The sequence below is a fragment of the Mustelus asterias genome, chromosome 6 (assembly GCF_964213995.1).
Source record: "Mustelus asterias chromosome 6, sMusAst1.hap1.1, whole genome shotgun sequence".
NCBI lineage: Eukaryota > Metazoa > Chordata > Chondrichthyes > Carcharhiniformes > Triakidae > Mustelus > Mustelus asterias.
In genome coordinates, this window is record NC_135806.1 from 4794349 (window position 1) to 4813054 (window position 18706).

Sequence of the window (18706 nt, forward strand, 5' to 3'; positions counted from 1 at the left end):
TTTGGGCTCTCTTTCCCACTCTATATGATTTGATTTGATTTGTTGTTTATATTAGTATACAGTGAAAAGTATTGTTTCTGGGGGGTTTACAGACAAAGCATACCGTTCATAGAGAAGGAAAGGAGAGAGTGCAGAATTTAGTGTTACAGTCATAGCTAGGGTGTAGAGAAAGATCAACTTAATATGTGGTAGGACCATTAAAAAGTCTGATGACAGCAGGGAAGAAGCTGTTCTTGAGTTGGTTGGTATGTTACCTCAGGCTTCTGTATCTTTTTCCCGACAGAAGAAGGTGGAAGAGAGTATGTCTGGGATGCGTGGGGTCCTAGATAATGCTGGTTGCTTTTCCAAGGCAGCAGGGAGTATAGATAGAGTCAATGGATGGGAGGCTGGTTTGCGTGATGGACTGGGCTACATTCACAACCCTTTGTAATTTCTTGCGGTCTTGGGCAGAGCAGGAGCCACATCATATGGGAAGTGACCTGGCATCATTTAACTGAGATTCGGTGGGTGAAAATACGTGGACTCTCTGGTGGGTAGGTACTCCCACCAGGAACCCACTCCCAAGTTAAAACTCATCCCAATGTCCAAAGCCCAAACAACTACACACCCAGTTCCACAACGTCTGCAGGGGGTCATCACCTATGTGAGGTTGGGTGAACACTTGGATAGACCTGTTGGGCTGAATGGCCTGCTTCTGTGCTGTAAAATCTGTGTATCCTTGGGGAATTGATTCTCCAATAAATTGGGTAAATATTGATGAAAGTGTTAAGAGTCTCGTGAAAGTTATTCAATAACGACACGTGGTCTGGAACTTATTTCTTGTTTCTACTGTACCTGAGAAAGAACGGTGAACTCCATAAACCTGCTGAGTTTACAGAAGTTCAAACTGGTTCACATACTTCATCTTGACAACAAATCAAGATGCTGACTTGATGAAGACAGTAAGATGTCTCACAACACCAGGTTAAAATCCCAACAGGTTTATTTGGAATCACAAGCTTTCGGAGTGCTGCTCCTTCAACAGGTGAGTGTAACCACTCACCTGATGAAGGAGCAGCGCTCCGGAAGCTCGTGATTCCAAATAAACCTGGTGGACTTTAACCTGCTGTTGTGAGACTGCTTACTGTGCCCACCCCAGTCCAACGTTGGCATCTATCTCCACATCATGACTTGTTGAAGACAATGACCTTCACACCCATTGGTGCCATCTTCTATTTCAGCTTTATATTTCAATAATGTTCACTGCTGTAGTGCTGTTAGACTGACGGGGTGCAGGGCTTGGCTGGCTCAGTTGGCTAGATGGCTAGAGTATGATGCAAAATGGTACCAACAGGACAGATTCAATCCTTATACCAGCTGTGGCAGCTCCTGGAAGTCTGCCTCCTTATCCTGCCCCATGCCCACAGAGTGGAGCCTTTTAAGCTATATACAGCCTTTGTGAACTGTGCCTAAGGTCCAAGACGTTTGGATAAATAGCTGGGAGTGGAGCAACTCATGGTGAGTGTTGCCAGAACATTTTTACTCACCCTTAAGGTCATATTGGGTGGCACAGTAGCACAGTGGTTAGCATTGCTGCTTTACAGCACCAGGGACCTAGGTTCGATTTCTGGCTTGGGTCACTGTCTGTGTGGAGCTTGCACGTTCTCCCCATGTCTGCGTGGGTTTCCTCCCACAGTCTGAAAGATATGCTGGTTAGATGCATTGACCCGAACGGGCACCGGAGTGTGGCGACTAGGGGATTTTCACAGTAACTTCATTGCAGTGTTAATGTAAACCTTACTTGTGACTAATAAATAAACTTTTACTTTAACTTTATTATTATCCCCCACAAATTGCTGCAAATACAAATTGTTAACAGCCAACAGGGGATCTGGGAGCTTCTGAATGGGAGGCTCCAATGGATAATTTCCTTAATCAATGAGATTTAGAATATGGAAAGAAACAGTAATGCAAAAGAATGTGGGATAAATTAGGGTCATATCAGATATAGAAAGAAAATGCAAGATTTTATTTGGAAAAAGTCTCTAGGAACAATTTATTTTTTATAGTTTTTATGGTTTTAATTGTTCATTTTCTGGGCCTCCCAGATTGAGTTTTAAGTCAGGACAGGAAATGATGTCATTGGCAGGGTTCCAACAACATGCCCAAAATATCTGCGGGGGAGATACATTCTTAGAATGGAGCAAAAGGAACAACTTCAGGAAACTCACAGGGAGGTTGAGAGCGAGTTTTTGCAAGACTAATAATGGAGCAGCGTGAATCATCTAGAAGGACAAGGGCAGCAGACACACGGGAACAACACCACCTGCAAGTTCCCCTCCAAACCACTCACCATCCTGACTTGGAAATATATCGGCCGTTCCTTTACTGTCACTGGGGCAAAATCCTGGAGCTCCCTCCCTAACAGCACTGTGGGTGCACACACACCACATGGACTGCAGCGGTTCAAGAAGATGGCTCACCACCACCTTCTCAAGGACAATTAGGGAGAGCAGTAAATGCTGGCAACATATTTTGTAGAAAGAATTTTTTAGAAGTAACTCACGGTGTATCACTTCCTAGCCACAAATTTCAATGTTTTTAGGCACTGATAATGGCGGTTGCAATTAAACTTGCCATTACTTTTCCAAGAACGTCTGAGCCACTGCTTAGATTGGCATCATGTGTGTAATGCACCAGTGAAGTATAATCACAAATAGTTTAAAGTTTATTTATTAGTGTAACAAGTAGGCTTACGTTAACATTGCAATGAAGTTACTGTGAAAACCCCCCAGTCCCCACACTCCGGCGTCTGTTCGGGTACACTGAGGGAGAATTTAGCATGGCCGATGCACCCTAACCAGCACGTCTTTCGGACTGTGGGAGGAAACCGGAGGAAACCCAGGCAGACACGGGGAGAATGTGCAGACTTCGCACAGACAGTGACCCAAGCCGGGAATGGGACCCGGGTCCCTGGGCGCTGTGAGGCAGCAGTGCTAACCACCGTGCCACCACTTAGTGGCTTAGTAATAACTTGGTAGCGAACGTCACAACAAAAAGGTAGTCCTGTGTTCTCAGCAAGTTTTTATGGTAACAGGGTTATTAACTGAAATTGTGAAATAGTTACAGAAGGAATGCATCATGTGCCCATTGGAAAATCCAATGTTTGCAGCCACAGTATCGGTGACAGTTCAGCATAAATGGTTCAGCCACAAACTGCAAAGAGCTAGAGGATTGGCCCAACCTACCTGTTGGCTGCTTTATCTATAATAAAACTCCTGGTGATTCATAGAGGAAGTTGTTGTGAGTCACCTGCATGTCACTCCAGTTTCACTGCTAAACAGGAAGAGGGACTATTTCTGAGCACGGGTGGGTCCCCAGCCAGACAAAATATCCTGGAATTAAACCGGAATTCGAGAGAGACCAGCTCCGAGTATTACCTCTCCAACTTGCAGCAGTTAAGTAAGTGCAGCATTTATTATTTATAATAATGTGTGCGAGAGTAGATGAGTGGTTTCCACCTGTATAGGGTGTGCTCAGTCAGTACAGGTAAGTGCAATGTATGGACAATAAATAAATTACTCACTTTGTCTTATATTAATAGCAATGTGTTATCCAACTGGAGCATTATCTGTGAGATAAATACAATTGGAAAATGTCAAATTCCTGATGCAGAGAGTGAATGTGTTGCTGCAAAGAGAGGCCCTGTTTCAGCACCCCTTATTGTTACATAACTTCAATCACTAATAATATACCTGAGTGTTTTAGTTTATTATTACGCATTGAACACCTGTCCAAATTGCCTGTACTGACTGCATATGAAAGTGTTGCTAATCTACCATTGGTTAAGTTTAAGTTTATTTATTCGTGTCACAAGTAGGCTTACATTAACACTGCAATGTAGTTAATCCGGCACCTGTTCGGGTACACTGAGGGAGAATTCAACATGGCCAGTTCACCTAACCGGCACATCTTTCGGACTGTGAGAGGAAACCGGAGCGCCCGGAGGAAAACCCATGCTGACACGGGGAGAGCGTGCGAACTCCGCACAGACAGTGACCCAAGTCGAGAATTGAACCCGGGTCCCTGGCGCTGTGAAGCAGCAGTGCTAACCATTGTGTTACTGTGCCGCCCTTCATCAGCCTGGTCAGGGATGTCCTTTGTGAAGCAGAATTTCAACAAGATGTCTGTCGGTTTCTCGGGTAATTTAATTCCGCTGATTATAGAGCAGAAACGTTTAGACGCAGGAGTCACGGAAACCTCCCCCCCTCCCCCCCCACCCCCCACCCCCCACCCCCCACCCACCATCCACAATCTTAAAACTTTGCTTTGTCCTTCCTGCATCTTTCAGCCTGTTCCTCCTTCCCAGGACGTAAACCGGTTTTGATCAGTTTATTTTTATTGGCGCTGGATAATGTGCGGGCAACTTGCAAAACTGCAGGTGCAATATTTACACTTGACAATGCTGCCTTTTATGAATATCACAGATTCAGTCCCTTCAATTTGAGAGAGGGACCTTCATTGAAATAGCATTTACTTTGTGGGGAGAGTTCCTTTTTCAATGTTGAGTCTTTACAGTGAAGTATGTACACTTGAGGCCATCCTACGTTGTAATTTGATGTGGATAATTGATACATCAAACCCTATTGAAACTCTTGTGCTTGCACTGGGAGGTCCAAAGGTTGGACCAGTTCGTCTGCACATTGAGCCAATGATTAAGTTACTTTCACTTTAAAGATATTTTTGCTGCGTTTTTTGGTTCCCCATTTCACGCACCGTATGAAGTAGAACCGGAACAGGTGATCTGTTCAAGGGATCTACCAATGCTGCCTTGGACCCAGCAGTTAATAGCAACAACAACTTGCATTTATATAGTTCCTTCAATGCAATAGAAATTTCCCAAGTCACAGTAACTAAATCAAACAAAGTTTGGCACCATGCCATATGTCCTTCCCTAACCCTCTAATCTCCTCCAGGCCTAAATCCTCTCCAATTCCAGCTTCTGGTCATCTCTCCACTACTGCAGCTCTAGATTATAGAATTCCCTCCCTAAACCTCTCCATCTCTGCTCCTGCTTTGATCACCTGTCCTAATATCTCCTTAAGTGGTTTAGTGTTAAATTGTGCTCCAAAGAACTTTGGGATATTTGCTACATTAAAGGCCCTACGTAAATACAAGTTGTTGTAGTATATACTAATAACTATTAGGTCAGAATGGAGAAAAGCCAATGAACCACACACATCACTCAATCTTCATGGCTATATATATATAGTATGGGTGTGTGTGGGTACATATAAAGTTAAAGCTTATTTATCAGTGTCACAAGTAGGCTTACATTAACACGGCAATGAAGTTATTGTGACAATCCCCTAGTCGCCTGTTCGGGTACACTGAGGGAGAATTTAGCATGGCCAATGAACCTGACTAACACGTCTTTCGGACTGTGGGAGGAAACTGGAGCGCCCGGAGGAAACCCACGCAGACACGGGGAGAACGCGCAGACTCCGCACAGACAGTGACCTAAGCCAGGAAATCGAACTCGGTCCCCTGGCGCTGTGAGGCAGCAGTGTTAAACACTGTGCCACCGTGCTGCTATATATGAGTGTGTGTATTGTTATATATATATATGTGTGCGTGTGTGTTTGCACATATATGTGCATATAATGTATACATATTATACAGTGTGTATATTATACATTATACATTTATATCATCAAAATACCTTGAATGCTGGAAACCTGAACTAAAAACAAAAAGGCTGGAAATAGTCAGCAGGTCAGGCAGCATCTGTAGAGAGAAACAGAATTAATGGGTGGGATTTTCCAGCCCTGACACAGGCAGGATGGGAAAATTTGGAGATCCATTCTAACGGCTTTCCAAATGTTCCAAACCCGCCTGCGACGATGCCAGTCGGTGTCAGGGCTGGAAAATCCTGCCCAACGTTTCGGGTCAAGATGGTTAAGTTCTGATGTGTGGTCATCTGGACCCAAAACACTTACTCTATTTCTCCTCTTCACGGATGCTGCCAGACCCACTGAGTCTTTCGGGATTTTTTGTTTTTGCTCCATATCTAGTTTTCTTTGTAGCGGTGATTGTGTAATCTGCTCCTGTTAACATCGTGCCGAACTTTGTTTGCTTAACTTTTCTGAGTTGTATGAATGACTTTACTCCACCTGCAAAATTAACACAATAAAGGGTGTGCTGCAAACTGATAACATACAAAGTTTATTTATTAGTGTCAGAAGTAGGCTTACATTAACACTGCAATGAAGTTACTGTGAAAATTCACTGTTCAGGTACACTGAGGGAGAATTTAGCATGGCCAATGCACCTAACCAGCATGTCTTTGGACTGTGGGAGGAAACCGGAGCACCCGGAGGAAACCCACGCAGACACAGGGAGGCTCTGCACACACAGTGACCCAAGCCAGGAATTGGACCCGGGTCCCTGGCGCTATGAGGCAGCAGTGCTTGCCACTGTGCCATCGTGCTGCCCTCACTTAGAGCCACTGACTACTTCTGCATTGAAACGGTTGAGGACTCTGGGTCTGGAGTTCTGGAGTTTAGAAGGATGAGGGGGGGCTCTTATTGAAACTTACAGGATACTGCGAGGTCTGGATAGAGTGGACGTGGAGAGGATGTTTCCACTAGTAGGAAAAACTAGAACCAGAGGGCACAACCTCAGGCTGAAGGGACGATCCTTTAAAACCGAGATGAGGAGGAATTTCTTCAGCCAGAGAGTGGTGAATCTGTGGAACTCTTTGCCGCAGAAGGCTGTGGAGGCCAAGTCATTGAGTGTCTTTAAGACAGAGATAGATAGGTTCTTGATTAATAAGGGGATCAGGGGTTTAGGGGAAGAGGCAGGAGAATGGGGATGAGAAAAAAAATCAGCCATGATTGAATGGCGGAGCAGACTCGATGGGCCGAGTGGCCTAACTCTGCTCCTATGTCTTATGGTCGTATGATCTTATAAATATGTTCTGCCAATAAACTGACAACGTCTTTAACATTTGCAGGTTTTTTCTATTAAAAGAACATAAGAGTAATAATATTAGTAAATCAAATCATTTTTTAAAAATTCATTCATGGGACATGGGTGTTGCTGTCTGGCAGCAGTGCTAACCACTCTGCCACCATGCCGATGATTACAATTCTAAAAGATGTAAAAGAGGTAGATTTTTCCTTTTGTGGGCGAGACCAAAACCAGTGTCCTTAAATATGAAATAGTCACTAATAAATAAACCCAATAGGAAACTTAGGTGAACTTTTACTGAGAGTGGTAAGAATGTAGAACCCGCTGGCACCAGGGCTGGTTGAGGTGATCACCACAGGCGTATATAAGAGGAAGCTGGATAAACACATGGAGGAAATGGACTAGGAGAATATGGTGATGAGGTTGGATGAAGTAGGGTGGGAGGAGACTCCCAAGGAGCACAAACACTGGCATGGACCAGTTAGATCTATCAACCTGTCTCTACACTCTTACTTCAATGGAATTCTCTGTACACCGAGGACAACTCAATGACACAAACTTCCATCCTGAATGAGATTGACTAATCCATCTCGGAGCTGAGACGGTTCTTGTGCAGAGCCATTGAGGAGGCTCTTGATCCAAGTTTGCAAAAGATACTGGGTTTTGACGATAGAAAGCATCACCCCAAAATGACCATTGGCCGCACAGCTGAGAAACAGCCGCAGTCACAAGAGATTTTGCCCAGTAGATGGCAATCTAACCAGCTGCTCGGTGTCAGAAATGGTAAAACCCTATCATCGTCAATTTTCTTCCCGTCTACCCTGAGGTCACTCAACCCCGAATATCACTGGGGGCCGGATTTGGTTTCAGGGGCAATGGGGTCGGGTGGGTGGGTGAAGTTGGTCCAACAGGAGTGGCAAAGTCCAGAAGTGCCAGGGCTCCAGCGTAAAGAGAGAACAAATGAAGGAAGTTGCACTGCCACATGGGCTGGTGGGGTTGCCAACTCGCCGGTGTCCCCCTTGGAAGTCTCCAGGAATTGGGGATTAATCTCTTGGACATTTCTGTGAGAAACTCACAGGTGATAAATCATAGCGGCATTTTAATAAGAGTCATATTTTATTCAATTTATTTGAAAAATAGGAGAGGTGGGGAAGAAATGGGGCAGTTTACAAAATGATGCAAGAAGTGAGAGACCCGGGGTATTGGTGTACTATCTTTGAAAGTGGCAGAATGGATTGACAAAGCAGTTAGTGTACCCTTTGATACCCGGGGGCAGGATTTTCCTGCTGTGCTCGCCCTATAGCCTGAAAATCCCGCCTGTGGCCCGTGTCCCACCCGCTACGATTCCTGTGACGGGCGGGACGGGAAAATTCCGCCCTGGATTTCAAAAGTACTTCATTGGCTGTAAAACATTCTGAGACATCCCATTGACGTGAAAGGTGTTCCATGAATGTAAGTCTTTCTTTACAATTGTTGGACCAAGATTGGTTTGGCAAACTTAAGTAAAACTAGACAAGGCTTGTGTTGCGGCGAATCAGCAAAGATGGTTGGATCTATTTATGGAAATATACAAGTCTTTATTCAGTCTGAATCCAGCTTTATCTCAATGTAAAGGAGGGGAGGTGGCAACCTCTGCTCTAACGAAAGGTTTGTCGGTGGAAGCAGCTCACAAGGCGCCCTCGTGATTGGGTGGCGCTGATTGTGCCTGCTGTAAAACCTAAACAGAATGGTTCAAAGACAAAAACACGAAATGCTGGAAAATCTCAGCAGGTCTGGCAGCATCTGTGGAGAGAGATTAGAGCCAACGTTTCGAGATGACCCTTCGTCAGGCTGAGCCAGGGCTTGTCTCTTTATCAGAATGGTTCAGAGACTGTTTCTGAGCTGTGAAAGGTATTGTGACCAGTGCCAAAAGAATCCCAATGACCATCCACTGTGTGGCTTCAAAGAAGAGCAGGGAAAGCTACTCAATGTAGACAGGAAGAAGCAACAAACTGTTCCCATTGGCGGAAGGTTCAAGAGGAACCAATTTAAATGGCCACTTAAGGGCCTCAATTGGCCTCTGGGAGGGACGACTGTCCTCCGTCCTTCCCACCCGGAGACAGGGTCCCCATCCAACACCCTCCAGCCCAATCAAACAACAGTCCACATCTCCAAACTCTCCTTGGGGAGTCAAGAGGGGGAAAGGAGGAAAGTTACACCCCACAGAATTCCCAACCTCTGACCTGCTTTTGCAGTGCAGTCACACTATCTATTTCTATAAATTATATCGATATATAATTATATTTATTTTATTTACATGAATTTATTAGACCACACGGCTGGGGAATAACAACCTGTCCTTTCAATGGAGGATGGACATGAGATAGGAGGGAAAATTAAACAGAAAGAGAATAACAATAAGTGGATAAATTAAACATTTTGTACACAACAGTAAGATCATCACTATTGCAACTGATTGATATGATCTCGAGAGACCCGTAACTTGTAAAAAGGAATTTGAATTCCCAGCTGCGAACTGAAAACCACATGAGATTTATACTCTGATTTTTGCCATGACACTCTCTCTTTCTCTCACACTCACTCTCACACTCACTCTCACACTCACTCTCACTCACTCTCTCTCACACTCACTCTCACTCTCTCAGTCTCTCTCTCACATTCTCTCTCTCTCTCTCTCACATTCTCTCTCTCTCACTCTCTCTCTCTCTCACACGCTCTCTCTCTCTCTCACGCTCTCTCTCTCTCACACACACTCTCTCTCTCTCTCTCTCTCACTCTCTCTCTCACACACTCTCTCTCTCTCACATTCCCTCTCTCTCTCACTCTCTCTCTCTCTCTCACACGCTCTCTCTCTCTCTCACACTCTCTCTCTCTCACACACACACACTCTCTCTCTCTCATTCTCTCTCTCTAACTCTCTCTCTCTCTCACTCTCTCTCACACTCTCTCTCTCTCACACTCACTCTCACACTCACTCTCTCACACTCTCACTCACTCACTCTCTCTCACACACACTCTCTCTCTCTCACACTCTCTCTCTCACACAACGTGGTTTCCTATCTCTCCTAATTAAAGAGAGTAGAAACTGTCATTCAGCCTCGTTGCTTGAACTAAATGTATTGATTTGTCAGATGGCTTTTTTCTATTTTGTAATGCAATGTCTAGCAGTGACCTAGAACAATAACCTCTGGGCATGACGGCATTTCAAAGGATTTGTTTTAAATAGACGACATCTTCTATCTTAGTCAATGTGATTAAATCCAACAGTATCTGGGCCTTTCATTAACCTACCGAACCTCAATGCAAGTGTTTGAAAGAATGGCCACTCTTTCCTCCCTGCTTTAGATGCTCACATATTGCGAGCGGCCTCCCCCGCTTGTTGAGCTACTTTGGCTTGTGGCTGGCAACACTTGAATTTTAAAATTCTCATCCTTGTTTTAAAATCCCTTTGTGGTGCCCATACGGGGAGGTGATGGCCTAGTGGTATTATCACTAGACTATTAATCAGAAACTGTTCTGGGGACCTGGGTTCGAATCCCGCCACGGCAGATGGTGGAATTTGAATTCAATAAAAAATATCTGGAATTAAGAATCTACTGATGACCATGAAACCATTATTGATTGTTGGAAAAATCCATCTGGTTCACTAATGTTCTTTAGGGAAGGAAATCTTCCATCCTTACCTGGTCTGGCCTACATGTGACTCCAGAGCCACAGCAATGTGGTTGACTCTCAACTGCCCTTGGTCAACTAGGGATAGGCAATAAATGCTGGCCAGCCAGTGACACCCATGTCCCAGGAATTAACCACTGTCCCCCGCCCCCCCATTGCTCATCTCCCGTGAGTTCTTCCAGCCCTACAACCCTCTGATATTCCCCCACCCCCACCCCAAATTCTGTCTCCCGAGCACTCCCATTTTAATCGCTCCACCATCGGTGGCTGTGCCTTCAGAGAGTTGATATTCTCTCCCTAAACCTCCCCACCTCTCTCTCCTCCTTTTAAGACGCTCCAAACAACCCACCGCTTTGTGCCCACCTGACTAGGATCTTCTCACTTGGCTCGGTATCAGATTGTGTCTGGTAATCGCTCCAGTGAGACACACTGGGAAGTCTTACCACGTTAAAGGTGCTAAATTGCCTCTTAGTGTCCAAAGATGTATAGGTTAGGGGGTTTAGTAGGGTAAATATGTGGGGTTACTGGGATAGGGCAGGGGGCTGGACCTGGGTAAGATGCTCTGTTGGAGAGTTGGTACAGACTCAATGGGCCGAATGGCCTCCTTCTACACTGTAGGGGTTCTATGATCTATAAATGTATTTCCAGGATACTGCTCAGGGTAAAATCAGAGCAGTATGAAGAAAAACGTGTGTCTTTTTCTCATTTTCTTCCAACATTTATTTGTTGTTAAGGTGATGGATTGACTGTCAAGCATTATATAAGGCAGGTAATGAACAGCCTGTTTACATTGTGTGATGGTACTGTGCCTTTAAGAAATGTACTTATAGCATGTTTCTTGAGAGGGCTGTTTAAAATTCGGCTCTGGTTTACCAGGTGCCAATCTGTCTGCAAAGGAGGCAGCTCAATGCTGAGAATGCAGGAGAATAATTGATCCTAGATAATGGGGTGTTTGATTTAATCTGAGCTCATGCAGGGAAAGATAGTTTAGTTTCTGCTTGGTCCTGAAAGAATCAAGAGATATGTCTCTCTCTCTCTCTGTCTGTCTGTCTCTCTCTGCCCCCTCTCTCTCTCTCTCTCCAGAAGTGTTCAAAAAGCTCTCCGAATGTTATCAAATAAAAAACACGTAAGGCTGTGTTGCTTGCTAACTGGTTTCGAAGAGGAGTTTAAGTCTATGCGAAGAATACTGATTAAATTGGAACTAAGAGATAGGTTAGCAGTTAAGAATTGTATCTTGTCATGTTTGAGTATTTCATTTTGTAAAAGTTAAGCTAATTAATTCATTATGGTTAAAATGTATTGTTAAGCAAAGTTTGTTTTGATAAAAGCATCTTAGTGTGTCTCTAGAAACACACCTGGAGTGAAACACTTTATCCTTACACGAATGCCAAAAATTTAAAAAAGTGAGTTGCTGCAGTGCATCATGTCGATGGTACACACGGCTGCCACTGTGCATCGGTGGTGGAGGGAGTGAATGTTTAAGGTGGTGAATGAGATACGTACCAAGCGGGGCTGCTTTGCCCTGAATCGTGTTGAGTTTCTTGATGTTGTTGGAGCTGCACCTATCCAGGCAAGTGGGGACTATTCCATCACACTCCTGACTTGTGCCTTGTAGATGGTGGACAGGTTTTAGGGAGTCAGGAGGTGAGTTACTCTCCGCAAGACTCCCAGCCTCTAACCGCTTTATTAGTACTTACGTGGCTAGTCCAGTTCAGTTTCTGGTCAATGGTAACCCCCAGGATGTTGATAGTAGGGGCGGAGGGAGGGTTCAGCACGGATAATGTCATTGAATGTCAAGGGGAGATGGTTAGTTAGATCCTCTCTTGTTGGAGATGGTCATTGCCTGGCACTTGTGTGGTACGAATGTTACCTGCCTCTTATTAGTGTGGTGAACCATCGTTGGTTCACCACTGGGGGTTGTTACTATGTTACTGTTGGGCTAGGGTGTTGTTACTGTGGGGGTTGTACAATGTTGTTGGGTTAGGGTGTTTACCTGTTATAAGAGTTATCATGGCACATTCCAGTGGGGTCCCGCCTCCGGTGGCGAGGTATAAGACCCCCTGCTCCGGCAGGACCCCTTCAGTCTGAACTGGTGTATTCGTGTTAGTAGTTCCATTGTTACTCTATTAAAGCCTTCAATACCGAAGCCTTGGTTCCACGTGCTTATTGTCGCGCATCAATTAGCCCAAGCCTCAATATTGTCCAGGTCTTGCTGCATTTGGGCACGGATTACTTCAATATCTGAGGAGTCATAAATGGTAAGCAGACTTGAGCTAAGACAGGCCTTGCATGCTTCCTCCTCCTCCACCCTCCTCCTGCCCAGTTATATATCTTTCTGTCACCACACTGGCTGGTGCACTTTCCTAAATCCCAGGAAGGTGTGGAGAAATGAGGTGAGTTCTGATCCATAGCGCCTGTGACAGACAGCAGTTTGCCATCATTCAAATCATTTCAAAATTCATTTTGGTTATTTTAACCTCACTTTTCCAAGGCCTGGTCTGGTCTGCTAAATTCTACCTCGCAGACAGCATTCAAATAAGCTTTGATTGCAAAACGAGCAGAAAACCACTTCAGAATATTGGCTTTGTCCTGAAATCTGTTCAGTGAAGTTGTATCGGGGAAGGCCTGTGAATGAGCGATTGTTTTACATCAGAGGAAAGTTCAGGAAAACTCTCACATTCAGCTGACAACTACATTTCCAATTTAGGAAGCGTCATTTTGTCTCCCGAAATCCCAGGGTTTGAAACATCAAAAGGCAGCTGTCGATTCCTATCCAGCAAAGTCCTCCAATCAGCTGGCAGTCTGCGTAAGTGGTGTTGTTTGTGGGCTAAATATCGACCAGGAAGCCTGCTCTACTCTTCCTTAAATAGACCCAAACCGTATTCATTGTCCCGAGAAGGCAGATGTATCGGCATTTCAAAAAAGCAAAGTTTATTTATTAGTCACAACGAGGCTTACATTAATACTGCAATGAAGTTACTGTGAAAATCCCCTAGTCACCGCACTCCGGCACCTGTTCGGGTACACTGAGGGAGAATTTAGCACGGCCAATGCACCTAACCAGCACGTCCTTTGGACTGTGGGAGGAAACCGGAGCACCCGGAGGAATCCCACACAGACACGGGGAGAACGTGCAGACTCCGCACAGACATTTTATTTCATTTATTTATTAGTCACAAGTAGGCTTACATTAACACAGCAATGAAGTTACTGTGAAATTCCCTTAGTCGCCACACTCCGACGCCTGTTCGGGTCAATGCACCCTAACCAACACGTCTTTCAGATTGTGGGAGGAAACTGGAGCACCCGGAGGAAACCCACGCAGACATGGGGAGAATGTGCAGACTCCACACAGACAGTGACCCTAGGCCAGAATTGAACCCAGGTCCCTGGTGCTGTGAGACAGCAGTGCTAACCACTGTGCCACCGTGCTGCCCTCGCACCTCATATGTTTATCAAGCTCCCTCTTAAATGTATCTTAGTCTGAGGAATTCCCTTCCCCAAAGAGCAGTGGAGGCTGGGTCATTGCATTTATTCATAGAAATCATAGAAATCATAGAAACCCTACAGTGCAGAAGGAGGCCATTCGGCCCATCGAGTCTGCACCGACCACAATCCCACCCAGGCCCCTACCCCCACATATTTACCCGCTAATCCCTCTAACCTACACATCCCAGGACTCTAAGGGGCAATTTTTAACCTGGCCAATCAACCTAACCCGCACATCTTTGGACTGTGGGAGGAAACCGCAGCACCCGGAGGAAACCCACGCAGACACGAGGAGAATGTGCAAACTCCACACAGACAGTGACCCGAGCCGGGAATCGAACCCGGGACCCTGGAGCTGTGAAGCAGCAGTGCTAACCACTGTGCTACCGTGCCGCCCACTGAGATGGACACATTTTAGATAGACAAGAGTAACGGGGCTGAGGAGTTGTTCAGGGGTGGGGGGAACAGTCAAAAAAGTTGAGTCGACACCACAACCGGAGCAGCCACGATCTTACTGAATGGCAAAGCAGGCTTGAAGGGCTGAATGGCCTACTCTTGCGCTCTTGTTCCTGTGTTCCTACCCATATAATTTGTCTCAACCTCTCCCTGTGGTAGTGAGTTTGAAATTGTCCCCAACTCTCTCTGTAAAGAGGTTTCTGCTGAATTTCTGTTGGATTTATGAATAATTAATTTATATTCGTAGCCCCTATTTGTGGAGGTAATCTGTCCTTTCTCTTCACAGATGTTGACTAACCTGTTTTTTTTTTGCTGTGTGATTTGGCTATTTTTACATGATTTTATAGTTAAATTCAACCCCTTTTTTAACCAGCACCACAGTGGTTAGCACTGCTGCCTCACAGCGCCAGGGACCCGGCTTCAATTCCGGCCTCGGGTCGCAGTCGGTGCGGAGTTTGCACATTCTCCCTGTGTCTGCGTGAGTTTCCTCCGGGTGCTCCAGTTTCTTCCCACACTCCAAAGATGTGCAGGTTAGGTGGATTGCCCATTGTCAGTGCATGGGATTATGGGACTAGGACAAGGGATTGGGCCTAGATCGGGTGCTTTCTTAGAGGGTCGGTGCAGACTCAATGGGCTGAATGGCCTCTTCCGTACTGTAGAGATTCTATGCAAGTTATTTTTGTCAATACTTCACGGAGCTCACCACAACATTTTTTTCCTATTGTGGTTGTTATGAATTCAATTCATTATGTCTGTGTGTCCCTGTGGACATTGTTACGGTTAGAGGTACAGCATGTCCCAATGGCTGGCGATGTGGTTTCCATCCAGCAACAAGGGAGTGTGTTGATCAGTCCCCCAGCTCAGCTCCAGGGTCAGTGAGGAGCAGTTTAGGAGTCAGTCAGTTTTAATCCAAAGTGAAGTGTCCCAGAGAGAGTGAAGGGGTGGGGAGAGGCCTCAAACAGGGAAAGGGGTGGGGAGAGGTCCCAAAAGGATGTCCCAGGTAAGTGACAGAGACAGGGGGCAGAAACAGGTCCTGCTTATGTTAAGAAAATAAAGAAAAAAGTTAGTGAAGAGATTCCAGGCAACTGGATGCGGTGAGCTGGCTGTGCAACTGGGACTCCGGAGAAGACCCAGGAGTTGTTTGGTGGTTCCATGTTGTGAAGAAGGTTAGGATGAAGAAAAAACCCCAGGAGCCACTAAGCGTGCGCGTACCAGAAAGTGGAGGCAGAATGGCTGGTCTCGCCGATAAGAAATCTTGCTGAAAACCTGATGAAGAACTGACATATATAAAGAACAAAGAACAGCACAGGAACAGGCCCTTTGGCCCTCCAAGCCTGCGCCGATCATGATGCCTAAACTAAAACCGTATACACTTAGAGTCCATAACCTTCCATTCCCACCCTATTCATGTATTCGTCTAGTTGCCCCTTAAATGCCACTATCGTACCTGCTCCCACCCCCTCCCCGGGCAGCGCGTTCCAGACATTCACCACCCTCTGTGTAAAAAAACTTGCCTCGCACATCTCCTCTAAACTTTTCCCCACGCACCTTAAACCTATGTCCCCTCGTACTTGATTTTTCTACCCTAGGAAAGAGCATCTGACTATCCTAATAAATAAAAGCAAATTACTGCGGATGCTGGAATCTGAAAACAAAAGAGAAAATGCTGGAAAATCTCAGCAGGTCTGGCAGCATCTGTAAGGAGAGGAAAGAGCTGACGTTTCGAGTCCAGATGACCCTTTGTCTTCAGCTTTGACAAAGGGTCGTCTGGACTCGAAACGTCAGCTCTTTCCTCTCCTTACCGATGCTGCCAGACCCGCTGAGATTTTCCAGCGTTTTCTCTTTTGGTATCTGTCTATCCACTCTGTCCATGCCACTCATAATCTTGTAAACCTCTATCAGGTCCTACATGTTTAAGGATCTCATATATTTGTTCTGAAGTTAAAGCATGGATCACAGAATTGTAATAGCGCAGAAGGAGGACATTCGGACCATTGTGACTTAGTGCCATCCTCCCGCCTTTCCCCCCTCCCCCCACACCCTTGCGCATTGCTTCTAAAAGCAGTAGTCAGTTCTTATTTCAGTTTCTTTTTTGGGGTGTCTCAGGGAGCAATCCCAACTGAAGGAAACAGCTATTGAATGCTCAGGGGTCTTCAAGAAGAAAGTTGTTTGAAGCTGAGTTAACCCAAGCAAGAAACCTTGGCGTTGTGACAGTGTTAAATCTTCACTGGGGTTTCGTGTTTGTAAGAGTTGCTGGGATAAAAGGAATAGTGAGTTTGAATCATTTTCTGCAATCTGTACTGAGACCTTTCCAACCTCTTTGTCTAGTGTAATATGCTATAGTTTGTTTATTCATTGGTGTCACAAGTAAGGCTTACATTAGCACTGTAATGAAGTTACTGTAAAAATCCCCTAGTCGCCACACTCCAGTGCCTGTTCGGGTACACTGAGGGAGAATTTAGCATGGCCAATGCATCTAACCAGCACATCTTTCGGACTGTGGGAGGAAACCGGAGCACCCGGAGGAAACCCACGCAGAGACAGGGAGAACATGCAGACTCCACATGATTTATTTTATTTATTTATGTATTATTCACAAGTAGGCCTATATTAACACTGCAATGAAGTTACTGTGAAATTCCTCTAGTCGCCACACTCTGGCGCCTGTTCGGGTCAATGTATCTAACCAACACGTCTTTCAGACTGTGGGAAGAAACTGGAGCACCTGGAGGAAGCCCACACAGACACGGGGAGAACGTGCAGACTCTGCACAGACAGGGACCCAAGCCGGGAATCGAACCCGGGTCCCTGGCGCTGCTAATACTGTGCCACCGTGCCGCCCCATATGTAACACTATTCTGAGCTCTCCCAGTGTGCTCTATGAATGGTATGCTTTGTATAGCGCACAAGAAACAATACTCTTCACTGTATCCCAATACATGCGACAATAATAAATCAAATCAAATATAATTCATTTTTCTTGTTCAATAAACATTTATTTCTCCCGCTAAAAATTAATCCGCAGTCTCCCGGGAATGTATGCCCAACACAGTTTAAAAAAACAATTATGATCTATCAAGCCAGGTTCCACTGTGGGATCCATTATTAACATCAGTCGGGATTATAACAAGGTTCGTGGTGTCTATGGTTAATGACTGGTCAGGGAATTCTCAGAGTTAGATTTCACGTTTTACTCTGATTCTACCTGTCCCCGCCTCTGTTACGCTGTTGGCAGCATTTCCCTGCGCGTTACAAACTGCAACAATTAAAAAAGAAATGACAAAGGACAGCAGTCTGAATTACAGTCACAAAATGTTGGAATCAAGCAGTGCCTCTCGTATATCATGATGAGAGTAATATCCATATCTCAGACTCCTCCTTCTGTGAAAAAGGTGGCCATCTATAGATCCACAATGGCCATAGATATAGGACAGATGTCAGAGGTAGGTTCTTTACTCAGAGAGTAGTAAGGGCGTGGAATGCCCTGCCTGCAGCAGTAGTGGACTCGCCAACATTAAGGGCATTTAAATGGTCATTGGATAAACATATGGATGATATTGGAATAGTGTAGGTTAGATGGGCTTTAGATTGGTTTCACAGGTCGGCACAACATCGAGGGCCGAAGGGTCTGTACTGCACTGTAATGTTCTATGTTCTATGGTCCATGGGGAGGAAGGAGGTTTGAGTTCCCTGGAGCTGGCTGCCTTCTTGCACAGCCTTCTCCATGTCTGGCTGGTCCTGCAGTGTATGTCAGCATCCTAGAGCCAACCACGTCCAGTACCTTATAGCTGAGTCTCCATGGCCTCACCCTTCCTTATCTCTGTAGCCTCCTCCTGCCTTACAACCTCTGGGATCTCTGTGCTGTATCAATTCTGGCCTCTTGCACATTCCCAATTTCCATCACTCCATCACCATTGGCCTTGCCTTCACCTGCCTGTGTTCTGAGCTCTGGAATTCTCTCCCCAAACTTCTCCACCTCTCTACTCCTCTCCCCTTTAAGGCACTCCTTAAAACTTCCCTCCTTGAACAAAGTTTTGGACACCTGCACTAATAGCTTCTTATGTGGCTTGATGTCAAATTTTGTTTGGTAACACTTCGGTGAGATATCTTGGGATGTAATATAGATTTACATTTATAT

General features: G+C 45.4%; 1 protein-coding gene across 1 annotated transcript in view; it reads left to right on the forward strand.

The window, feature by feature from the left end:
* Nucleotides 1-3269: 3269 nt before the first annotated feature.
* The window catches only part of tjp2a (tight junction protein 2a (zona occludens 2)), a 148447-nt gene continuing 133010 nt past the window's right edge, over nucleotides 3270-18706 (forward strand). Inside the window, exon 1 of the mRNA XM_078213954.1 lies at nucleotides 3270-3441. The gene's annotated coding sequence lies outside the window, so the exon portion shown is untranslated. The remainder of the gene's footprint in view (nucleotides 3442-18706) is intronic.